This window comes from Electrophorus electricus, unplaced genomic scaffold (genome assembly GCF_041902795.1).
Source record: "Electrophorus electricus isolate QZ-2024a unplaced genomic scaffold, ASM4190279v1 Scaffold142, whole genome shotgun sequence".
Taxonomy (NCBI): domain Eukaryota; kingdom Metazoa; phylum Chordata; class Actinopteri; order Gymnotiformes; family Gymnotidae; genus Electrophorus; species Electrophorus electricus.
The window spans coordinates 5001-17500 of NW_027658423.1; the positions used below are offsets into that span (position 1 = coordinate 5001).

Sequence of the window (12500 nt, forward strand, 5' to 3'; positions counted from 1 at the left end):
ACGCCGGGGGTTTGGAAGCGGAGCACACTCGCGCGACAGGGACGGCCTCACCGCCGGGTTGAATCCCCCGGGCAGACTGTGCGGACCCCACCCGTTTACCTCTTAACGGTTTCACGCCCTGTTGAACTCTCTCTTCAAAGTTCTTTTCAACTTTCCCTTACGGTACTTGTTCGCTATCGGTCTCGTGCCGGTATTTAGCCTTAGATGGAGTTTACCACCCACTTTGGGCTGCATTCCCAAGCAACCCGACTCCGAGAAGACCGCTACCCTGGCGGGGCTGGGGCCATTTACCGGCCTCACACCGTCCACGGGCTGAGCCTCCATCAGAAGGACTCAGGCCCCCGGCCCGCGCCAGGAAGAAAACAGACTTCCATACGCCACAATTCCCCTCGCCCGCACCCGGACGGGGGATTCAGCGCTGGGCTCTTCCCTCTTCGCTCGCCGCTACTGAGGGAATCCTTGTTAGTTTCTTTTCCTCCGCTTAGTAATATGCTTAAATTCAGCGGGTTGTCTCGTCTGATCTGAGGTCGCTCCCGAGTTCGCTCTGGAGGGTTGCCCAGAAGCGTGAACACCGCCGGGTTAGGGGACGAGTCCCTTTTCACCCGGGCTAACGAGGACACAGGTCGGGACGTCACGGACGTGCCACGGACAGGTCGGCCCGTAAGGAAAACGCCAGAGGCAGAGCCACCCGAACCCCGACCCCCCCCACCCCCCCCACCGGGGGAGGGGGGGGGGGAACGCATGTAACAACAACCTCCCTCCGCTCGCGCACGTAACGGAACAGAACAGACACCTTTCCGTGATCCGCCTGCGCAGGGGGTGAGAAAAGAAGCGAAAACGTGGGCAGCCAAAGCGGAGAGAACCCACCGGCAGCCACGCTCGCTTCTTTCCGGGCGCAGGGGACCACGTTCCTGGCCAGGCCAGGAGCGGAGCCGAAACGAACCGAAACGAACCGAAGCGGGGGAGGAGAAGCTTGTGCACGGAGAACGGGCACTCAACCGCAGCGAACCCACCGACCGGATCTCACCGAGACAGCGACCGGGAACCGTCTGCTTTTAGGAAGACGGAGGCCAGGGGGCACCCCCCCACCTACGAACCTCCAACCGCGGTCCCGCCTGAGAAGGCAGGTCCGACAGATAGGAATAGCGACCCTCAGACAGGCGTAGCCCCGGGATGGACCCGGGGCCGCAATGTGCGTTCGAAATGTCGATGATCAATGTGTCCTGCAATTCACATTAGTTCTCGCAGCTGGCTGCGTTCTTCATCGACGCACGAGCCAAGTGATCCACCGCTAAGAGTTGTACTCTTTTATTTCAGGCTCAGTTTAGGTCTTTCACCACGACTACAAAGACAGGTTTAAAAGGTTTCACCAACCGGTCAGGCGCCCCCGTCTGCGAGTGTTGAAACGGGCGCGGGGTTGCGCTTTGCCCACACGCCCCACGTGGCAGACGAGTCAGTCTTTGAACCGCGGCCCTCCGCGCCCGCCCCGTCCGACCCCTCGAAAGGGGTGGAACTCACGTAGCGTGGGCCAAGCCCTAGGTACCTGCCGGGGGTCCCCCTGAGACTCCTTTCTGAGAGAGAGAAGCAGGGGAACCGGCTGCGCCACCCACCACCACCACGCCCCAGGACGCCGGTGGGCGGACGAACACAGGAAGGGCCATGGCCTGCCCCACGAGGAGCAGCGCTCGCAACCCCCCCCGGAAAGTCCGCTCGTCAGCGAGCAAGGGGACGGGGATGAATGACAAGGACAACAAAATAGGAAAACCCCTCGCGGTGGACGGAGGCAGCGGCCGTGCGAGCGAGAGGGAGGGCGCGGGACGGACCCGTACGACCCGCTCGACTCGCAGGCGCTTCTCCTGCCGGCAAGGTGAGGGGAAACCGGCCTTCGCCCGACGAGCGGGGACGCCGAGTTTTTTGAACGACGCGTCTCTCGCGCTGGAACCCAGAGAATACCGGGGCCTGCGGGGGGGGGGTGCTGAAGGACGACGCGGAGGAAGAGGCGGAGGACGAGGAAGGGGTGGGAGGGACTAGGCTCCTCCTTTATGCCTTCTGTCCAGCCTGACCTGCAAGCGACCACGTGTAACAGCAACCCCGAAGACCCTTTCGACCCTGGGCCCCGACGCGGGGGGACGGCGAAGTCGAGGGGGTCGGGAGAGGAGGCACGCCGGACAGCGTTACCCGTTAATGATCCTTTCGCAGGTTCACCTACGAAAACCTTGTTACGACTTTTACTTCCTCTAGATAGTCAAGTTTGATCGACTTCTCGGCGCTCCGCCAAGGCCCGCGAGGAGCCCCGGCGGGGCCGATCCGAGGACCTCACTAAACCATCCGATCGGTAGTAGCGACGGGCGGTGTGTACAAAGGGCAGGGACTTAATCAACGCGAGCTTATGACCCGCGCTTACTGGGAATTCCTCGTTCATGGGGAATAATTGCAATCCCCAGTCCCCATCACGAATGGGGTTCAGCGGATTACCCGCACCTCTCGGTGTAGGGTAGGCACACGCTGATCCAACCATTGTGGCGCGCGTGCAGCCCCGGACATCTAAGGGCATCACAGACCTGTTATTGCTCCATCTCGCGTGGCTGAACGCCACTTGTCCCTCTAAGAAGTTTGACGCCGACCGCGGAGGGCCGCGTAACTATTTAGCATGCCGGAGTCTCGTTCGTTATCGGAATTAACCAGACAAATCGCTCCACCAACTAAGAACGGCCATGCACCACCACCCACAGAATCGAGAAAGAGCTATCAATCTGTCAATCCTTTCCGTGTCCGGGCCGGGTGAGGTTTCCCGTGTTGAGTCAAATTAAGCCGCAGGCTCCACTCCTGGTGGTGCCCTTCCGTCAATTCCTTTAAGTTTCAGCTTTGCAACCATACTCCCCCCGGAACCCACAGACTCGTGGTTTCCCTCACGCTGCCCGGCGGGTCATGGGAATAACGCCGCCGGATCGCGGGTCGGCATAGTTTACGGTCGGAACTACGACGGTATCTGATCGTCTTCGAACCTCCGACTTTCGTTCTTGATTAATGAAAACATTCTTGGCAAAAAATGCTTTCGCTTTCGTCCGTCTTGCGCCGGTCCCAAGAATTTCACCTCTAGCGGCGCAATACGAATGCCCCCGGCCGTCCCTCTTAATCATGGCCCTGGTTCAGGAAACCCACAAAATAGAACCGGAGTCCTATTCCATTATTCCTAGCTCAGGTATTCAGGCGAGAAGCGGGCCCGCTTTGAACACTCTAATTTTTTCAAAGTAAACGCTCCGAGCCCCGTCCGGACACCCAGCCAAGGGCATCCGGGGGGCACCGGGAGACAGGGTCTGAGACAGGCGGTGGCACGCCTCGCGGCGGACCGCCAGCCCACTCCCGACATCCAACTACGAGCTTTTTAACTGCAGCAACTTTAATATACGCTATTGGAGCTGGAATTACCGCGGCTGCTGGCACCAGACTTGCCCTCCAATGGGTCCTCACCCATGGGTTTAGGATACGCTCATTCCGATTACAGGGCCTCGAAAGAGACCTGTATCGTTATTTTTCGTCACTACCTCCCCGTGTCGGGAATGGGTAATTTGCGCGCCTGCTGCCTTCCTTGGATGTGGTAGCCGTTTCTCAGGCTCCCTCTCCGGAATCGAACCCTGATTCCCCGTTACCCGTGGTCACCATGGTAGCCGACTATGGTACCATCGAAAGTTGATAGGGCAGACATTCGAATGAGACGTCGCCGCCGCGGAGGGCGCGCGATCGGCCCGAGGTTATCTAGAGTCACCAAAGCGGCCGGGGGGCCCGAGCCCCCCGGATGGGTTTTGGGTCTGATAAATGCACGCATCCCCCGAAGGGTCAGCGCTCGTTTGCATGTATTAGCTCTAGAATTACCACAGTTATCCGAGTAACGTGTGGAGCGATCAAAGGAACCATAACTGATTTAATGAGCCATTCGCAGTTTCACTGTACCGGCCGTGTGCACTTAGACCTGCATGGCTTAATCTTTGAGACAAGCATATGTTACTGGCAGGATCAACCAGGTAGTTTGCACCGTGGTCTGGGATGAACCACGAGTGACATCCGCCTCCCCTTCCGGGGGCTAGGAAGCAGCGGGTTGTAAGTGCGTGCGCCGTCAGGTCCAGACGCCATACAGGGCTACCCAGGACAGCTTCCGCGGCCAGTGTAAACGTGCTCGCGCACCGCCCTCTGGCCTTCGGACGCCGACCTCTCACCTTGATGCAAAGCTGTCCCATCCGGTCATGCCCGCACCGTACCCCGTCCACCTCCTCCGGAGGTGCGGACGGCCGACTCCAGGTGCTTTCGGCGTTCCCTCTCTTCACGCCGTTTTGATTTTCGTGGGCCGCTGGTGGGGGGACAAGGGAAAGACCTCGTCGAATTCCCTCCCCCCTAGCCTCGCTCAACCTACGTTTCGTGATGTAACCAAGAAGAGTGATTCGTGGGCCCAGGTAGGTTTGAAGAGGAGGCCAACAAAGCAGGGCACTCCCTTCCTCCCAAACCACAGACACCAGTATAGGACAACTGAGTAGACAGACTGGCCGTCTGAGTCTCCCCCAGAGAGTTCTGGGATGGGTTACAAATAACCCCCACCCCCCATCAGAGGCTTGACCCGCTAGAACCAGGGAGGATCTGTCAAAACCGCTCTCCACATCAGAAGTTCTGGATCAGCCGGGGCTGGTCGGCAGACGTCCACCTAAGGCCGTGGCCTAACCCCGTGTGGGGGGATAGCGCTCGCACCCGTACACGTGGACACCCGCTCGTCAAATGGCTGGCTCCTCACTTACCGTAGGGGGAATGGTTTGCCTACCCCTGGCGGGTCTGGTACTCCACTCTACCAAACAAGGAAGCAACACACCAATAGACCCCTGCAACACCGGGCAGCTTTGGGCAGTGTCACTACACTCCTCCTTGTTCTTCACGTTCCTTCCGTAGTGATTTTTTTTTTTTTTTCGTGGCCATTGCCGTGCATGGCTTCCCCATCGCTTTGCATGCTCTCCATTGCCTCGTGCTGCTTCACCATTGGTCTCACCTGGAGACCGAAGCCGCTCTCCCAGTAACCCGATGGTACCTGGCCAGAAAACCCCGTGCCCGATTTCATCTAGGACAAGGGCCAAACCACAGACCGTGCCCGTCCAGGGTCAACCCCTGGTCGGACAGGCCTGGTGGGTCGATACCATGGATGTGGCAGGCCGACGAGAATCCACTGGTACATTTACAAACACGCCCACCCTGGTGGCATGGCTGTACGACCCATCGTCGAAGCACGCTGCGGCGGACTGAGCCATTGGATCCAGTTGCCTGGGCGTACACTCAGCCCAACAGACGCACTCGGGTCGGGGAGAGCAAAGCAGACTGTGTGCCTGGATGTGCCCACTTCCATAGGGGAATCGGCATGATGGTTCACTTAACCCGAGGAGGGCTCCCCTCGCGGGATAAGCACCCCCCTCGGGGGATGGGGGGGGGGGGGGGGCATCCAGAGCACACCACTTTCCGGTAGGGGACAGGCGTTTGATCATGTGTCCGAGGGAGAGCTCCCCTTGCCGGCCGAACACCCCTCGGACTCCCCTTGGGCTTCCAGAGAACGCCACTGGATGAATTTAGTGCTTGGACCCCATTGATTCTCTTTGCTCTCCCATATACCCGACGGGACCTATTTGCAAAACCCCGTGCCAACCAGACCTCCAGGAAGGGGGCTGGCGGCTAACCATGCCCAGCAGGGTGCACCCTGGTCGGACACTTTGGGAGGGTCGAGAGCCTGGAAGTGCCACCCGGGGGAGTAATTCTGATTTCCGTTTTAATGCACTCAGGGACAGCCCGAGGACCTCTGTAGTGCACCTGAGGCGGACTGAGCCGTCGGGTCCAGGGGTCTGGAGTTCGGAACCTCCAGGGTTCACCTGGCTGTTCTCTTAGCCCGGCAGGGTGCACCCTGGTCGGACACTTTGGGAGGGTCGAGAGCCTGGATGTGCCACCCCGACGAGTAATGAGTTTTCCCTTCGTATCTCTTCCGGACCAGGTCCGATTCGCACGAAACTCGCTGGGCATGGCCAGGAGCGCCCCCTGCTGCCCACGCCACCGTCCCCGCGCTTCTACTCCCGAGGGCCGAGGAGACAGCGAAGCGTGGGTCGGGTCGCCTGCTTCCAGGGTCTCCCTGGTACTCTCCAGTCTCCCGAGTCCATCGGGTCCGACCTCGTATTTTTAGCCCAGACGGGGAATGAGAAAGGGGCCCCCGACCGCCCGAGGGCGGGCGCTCGCTTCTCAGCCTAGGAACGTCCGATTCCCACGAAACTTTTACGCCAGACGTTCCTGGCAGCGAGCGCGTTCAAAGGTGACCCGCGCTGCTTCTCTCCTCCCAAGGGCCGAAGAGATATTCGTCTTCAAACCCGACCGGCCCTGTGTTTGCCGCCCCGGCGGTTTTAAAAAATCATAGCGTAAAAACGGTGGGTGCGCTTCGCCTGCCGCTTGGACAGCGTTAAACGGCAGCCCCGGCTCTTTCCAAAGGGCCCTCAACCGACTTTCTGCTCCCAAGGAGCCCAGAGATATGAAACCGAAAAATCAAAACCCCGTGCCAACCAGACCTCCAGGAAGGGGGCTGGCGGCTAACCATGCCCGGCAGGGTGCACCCTGGTCGGACGCTTTGGGAGGGTCGAGAGCCTGGATGTGCCACCCCGACGAGTAATGAGTTTTCCCTTCGTATCTCTTCCGGACCAGGTCCGATTCGCACGAAACTCGCTGGGCATGGCCAGGAGCGCCCCCTGCTGCCCACGCCACCGTCCCCGCGCTTCTACTCCCGAGGGCCGAGGAGACAGCGAAGCGTGGGTCGGGTCGCCTGCTTCCAGGGTCTCCCTGGTACTCTCCAGTCTCCCGAGTCCATCGGGTCCGACCTCGTATTTTTAGCCCAGACGGGGAATGAGAAAGGGGCCCCCGACCGCCCGAGGGCGGGCGCTCGCTTCTCAGCCTAGGAACGTCCGATTCCCACGAAACTTTTACGCCAGACGTTCCTGGCAGCGAGCGCGTTCAAAGGTGACCCGCGCTGCTTCTCTCCTCCCAAGGGCCGAAGAGATATTCGTCTTCAAACCCGACCGGCCCTGTGTTTGCCGCCCCGGCGGTTTTAAAAAATCATAGCGTAAAAACGGTGGGTGCGCTTCGCCTGCCGCTTGGACAGCGTTAAACGGCAGCCCCGGCTCTTTCCAAAGGGCCCTCAACCGACTTTCTGCTCCCAAGGAGCCCAGAGATATGAAACCGAAAAATCAAAACCCCGTGCCAACCAGACCTCCAGGAAGGGGGCTGGCGGCTAACCATGCCCGGCAGGGTGCACCCTGGTCGGACGCTTTGGGAGGGTCGAGAGCCTGGATGTGCCACCCCGACGAGTAATGAGTTTTCCCTTCGTATCTCTTCCGGACCAGGTCCGATTCGCACGAAACTCGCTGGGCATGGCCAGGAGCGCCCCCTGCTGCCCACGCCACCGTCCCCGCGCTTCTACTCCCGAGGGCCGAGGAGACAGCGAAGCGTGGGTCGGGTCGCCTGCTTCCAGGGTCTCCCTGGTACTCTCCAGTCTCCCGAGTCCATCGGGTCCGACCTCGTATTTTTAGCCCAGACGGGGAATGAGAAAGGGGCCCCCGACCGCCCGAGGGCGGGCGCTCGCTTCTCAGCCTAGGAACGTCCGATTCCCACGAAACTTTTACGCCAGACGTTCCTGGCAGCGAGCGCGTTCAAAGGTGACCCGCGCTGCTTCTCTCCTCCCAAGGGCCGAAGAGATATTCGTCTTCAAACCCGACCGGCCCTGTGTTTGCCGCCCCGGCGGTTTTAAAAAATCATAGCGTAAAAACGGTGGGTGCGCTTCGCCTGCCGCTTGGACAGCGTTAAACGGCAGCCCCGGCTCTTTCCAAAGGGCCCTCAACCGACTTTCTGCTCCCAAGGAGCCCAGAGATATGAAACCGATAAATCAAAACCCCGTGCCAACCAGACCTCCAGGAAGGGGGCTGGCGGCTAACCATGCCCGGCAGGGTGCACCCTGGTCGGACGCTTTGGGAGGGTCGAGAGCCTGGATGTGCCACCCCGACGAGTAATGAGTTTTCCCTTCGTATCTCTTCCGGACCAGGTCCGATTCGCACGAAACTCGCTGGGCATGGCCAGGAGCGCCCCCTGCTGCCCAGGCCTGGCTCTGGGCCTGGGCACACTTCATTCACTTTGTACCTTTAAATCATACTACTACTACTACTACTACCACCAGAATTCCAGGGCCAAGAGGTCACACAGTCATACACAGCAAAGTAGCTCTGGGCCTGGGCACACTTCAAGAAGTTTGTCCCTTTATATAAGCCTAGAAATAGACTTCCAGGCCCAAGAGTTCAAACACATTCATGCCCAGCAAAGTAGCTCTGGGCCTGGGCACACTTCAATCACTTTGTGCCTTTAAATCATACTACTACTACCAGACTTCCAGGCCCAAGAGGTCAAACACAGTCATGCCCAGCAAAGTAGCTCTGGGCCTGGGCACACTTCATTCACTTTGTGCCTTTAAATCATACTACTACTACCACCAGAATTCCAGGGCCAAGAGGTCACACAGTCATACACAGCAAAGTAGCTCTGGGCCTGGGCACACTTCAAGAAGTTTGACCCTTTATATAAGCCTAGAAATAGACTTCCAGAGCCAAGAGGTCAAACACAGTCATGCACAGCAAAGTAGCTCTGGGCCTGGGCACACTTCAAGCACTTTGTGCCTTTAAATCATACTACTACTACTACTACTACTACTACTACTACTACTACCAGACTTCCAGGCCCAAGAGTTCAAACACATTCATGCCCAGCAAAGTAGCTCTGGGCCTGGGCACACTTCATTCACTTTGTGCCTTTAAATCATACTACTACTACCACCAGACTTCCAGGGCCAAGAGGTCAACCACAGTCATGCACAGCAAAGTAGCTCTGGGCCTGGGCACACTTCAAGATGTTTGACCCTTTATATAAGCCTAGAAATAGACTTCCAGGCCCAAGAGTTCAAACACATTCATGCCCAGCAAAGTAGCTCTGGGCCTGGGCACACTTCAATCACTTTGTGCCTTTAAATCATACTACTACTACCACCAGACTTCCAGGCCCAAGAGGTCAAACACAGTCATGCCCAGCAAAGTAGCTCTGGGCCTGGGCACACTTCAATCACTTTGTGCCTTTAAATCATACTACTACTACCACCAGACTTCCAGGCCCTGGAGGTCACACCTTCATGCCTAGCAAGGTTGCTTTACACCTGCGCACACTTCAGACCGTTTCACTCTTTTAATCCTTCAAAGTACCACATTTCCAGACCCAAGAGGTCACAGAATCATGCCCAGCAAAGTAGCTCTGGGCCTGGGCACACTTCAATCACTTTGTGCCTTTAAATCATACTACTACTACCAGACTTCCAGGCCCCAGAGGTCAAACACAGTCATGCCCAGCAAAGTAGCTCTGGGCCTGGGCACACTTCAAGAAGTTCCCTTTATATAAGCCTAGAAATAGACTTCCAGAGCCAAGAGGTCAAACACAGTCATGCACAGCAAAGTAGCTCTGGGCCTGGGCACACTTCATTCACTTTGTACCTTTAAATCATACTACTACTACCAGACTTCCAGGCCCAAGAGTTCAAACACATTCATGCCCAGCAAAGTAGCTCTGGGCCTGGGCACACTTCAATCACTTTGTGTCTTTAAATCATACTACTACTACCAGACTTCCAGGCCCCAGAGGTCAAACACAGTCATGCCCAGCAAAGTAGCTCTGGGCCTGGGCACACTTCAAGAAGTTTGACCCTTTATATAAGCCTAGAAATAGACTTTCAGGCCCAAGAGGTCAAACACAGTCATGCCCAGCAAAGTAGCTGTGGGCCTGGGCACACTTCATTCACTTTGTACCTTTAAATCATACTACTACTACTACTACTACTACTACTACTACTACTACTACTACTACTACCAGACTTCCAGGCCCAAGAGGTCAAACACAGTCATGCCCAGCAAAGTAGCTCTGGGCCTGGGCACACTTCAAGAAGTTTGACCCTTTATATAAGCCTAGAAATAGACTTCCAGGCCCAAGAGTTCAAACACATTCATGCCCAGCAAAGTAGCTCTGGGCCTGGGCACACTTCAATCACTTTGTGCCTTTAAATCATACTACTACTACCAGACTTCCAGGCCCCAGAGGTCAAACACAGTCATGCCCAGCAAAGTAGCTCTGGGCCTGGGCACACTTCAAGAAGTTTGACCCTTTATATAAGCCTAGAAATAGACTTCCAGAGCCAAGAGGTCAAACACAGTCATGCCCAGCAAAGTAGCTCTGGGCCTGGGCACACTTCAATCACTTTGTGCCTTTAAATCATACTACTACTACCACCAGACTTCCAGGCCCAAGAGGTCAAACACAGTCATGCCCAGCAAAGTAGCTCTGGGCCTGGGCACACTTCAATCACTTTGTGCCTTTAAATCATACTACTACTACCACCAGACTTCCAGGCCCTGGAGGTCACACCTTCATGCCTAGCAAGGTTGCTTTACACCTGCGCACACTTCAGACCGTTTCACTCTTTTAATCCTTCAAAGTACCACATTTCCAGACCCAAGAGGTCACAGAATCATGCCCAGCAAAGTAGCTCTGGGCCTGGGCACACTTCAATCACTTTGTGCCTTTAAATCATACTACTACTACCAGACTTCCAGGCCCCAGAGGTCAAACACAGTCATGCCCAGCAAAGTAGCTCTGGGCCTGGGCACACTTCAAGAAGTTTGACCCTTTATATAAGCCTAGAAATAGACTTCCAGAGCCAAGAGGTCAAACACAGTCATGCACAGCAAAGTAGCTCTGGGCCTGGGCACACTTCATTCACTTTGTACCTTTAAATCATACTACTACTACCAGACTTCCAGGCCCAAGAGTTCAAACACATTCATGCCCAGCAAAGTAGCTCTGGGCCTGGGCACACTTCAATCACTTTGTGTCTTTAAATCATACTACTACTACCAGACTTCCAGGCCCCAGAGGTCAAACACAGTCATGCCCAGCAAAGTAGCTCTGGGCCTGGGCACACTTCAAGAAGTTTGACCCTTTATATAAGCCTAGAAATAGACTTTCAGGCCCAAGAGGTCAAACACAGTCATGCCCAGCAAAGTAGCTGTGGGCCTGGGCACACTTCATTCACTTTGTACCTTTAAATCATACTACTACTACTACTACTACTACTACTACTACTACTACTACTACTACCAGACTTCCAGGCCCAAGAGGTCAAACACAGTCATGCCCAGCAAAGTAGCTCTGGGCCTGGGCACACTTCAAGAAGTTTGACCCTTTATATAAGCCTAGAAATAGACTTCCAGGCCCAAGAGTTCAAACACATTCATGCCCAGCAAAGTAGCTCTGGGCCTGGGCACACTTCAATCACTTTGTGCCTTTAAATCATACTACTACTACCAGACTTCCAGGCCCCAGAGGTCAAACACAGTCATGCCCAGCAAAGTAGCTCTGGGCCTGGGCACACTTCAAGAAGTTTGACCCTTTATATAAGCCTAGAAATAGACTTCCAGAGCCAAGAGGTCAAACACAGTCATGCCCAGCAAAGTAGCTCTGGGCCTGGGCACACTTCATTCACTTTGTACCTTTAAATCATACTACTACTACCAGACTTCCAGGCCCAAGACGTCAAACACAGTCATGCCCAGCAAAGTAGCTCTGGGCCTGGGCACACTTCATTCACTTTGTACCTTTAAATCATATACTACTACTACTACTACTACTACTACTACTACTACTACCAGACTTCCAGGCCCAAGAGGTCAAACACAGTCATGCCCAGCAAAGTAGCTCTGGGCCTGGGCACACTTCAATCACTTTGTGCCTTTAAATCATACTACTACTACCAGACTTCCAGGCCCCAGAGGTCAAACACAGTCATGCCCAGCAAAGTAGCTCTGGGCCTGGGCACACTTCAAGAAGTTTGACCCTTTATATAAGCCTAGAAATAGACTTCCAGAGCCAAGAGGTCAAACACAGTCATGCCCAGCAAAGTAGCTCTGGGCCTGGGCACACTTCATTCACTTTGTACCTTTAAATCATACTACTACTACTACTACTACTACTACTACTACTACTACTACTACTACCAGACTTCCAGGCCCAAGAGTTCAAACACATTCATGCCCAGCAAAGTAGCTCTGGGCCTGGGCACACTTCAATCACTTTGTGCCTTTAAATCATACTACTACTACCACCAGACTTCCAGGCCCAAGAGGTCAAACACAGTCATGCCCAGCAAAGTAGCTCTGGGCCTGGGCACACTTCAATCACTTTGTGCCTTTAAATCATACTACTACTACCAGACTTCCAGGCCCAAGAGTTCAAACACATTCATGCCCAGCAAAGTAGCTCTGGGCCTGGGCACACTTCAATCACTTTGTGCCTTTAAATCATACTACTACTACTACCACCAGACTTCCAGACCCAAGAGGTCAAACACAGTCATGCCC

General features: G+C 55.6%; 3 non-coding genes across 3 annotated transcripts in view; all 3 read right to left on the reverse strand.

Annotated features, from left to right (window-relative positions):
- Window positions 1–530, reverse strand: part of LOC145654650 (28S ribosomal RNA) — a 4149-nt gene extending 3619 nt beyond the window's left edge. Inside the window, exon 1 of the ribosomal RNA XR_014120857.1 lies at window positions 1–530. This exon is cut by the window's left edge and continues 3619 nt beyond it. This is a non-coding gene — a ribosomal RNA (28S ribosomal RNA).
- Window positions 531–1146: 616 nt separating this feature from the next.
- Window positions 1147–1300, reverse strand: LOC145654634 (5.8S ribosomal RNA). The gene has a single exon (XR_014120841.1). It is a non-coding gene; the product is annotated as a 5.8S ribosomal RNA (ribosomal RNA).
- Window positions 1301–2182: 882 nt separating this feature from the next.
- LOC145654647 (18S ribosomal RNA) lies at window positions 2183–4025 on the reverse strand. The gene has a single exon (XR_014120854.1). It is a non-coding gene; the product is annotated as an 18S ribosomal RNA (ribosomal RNA).
- Between the last annotated feature and the right edge of the window lie 8475 nt (window positions 4026–12500).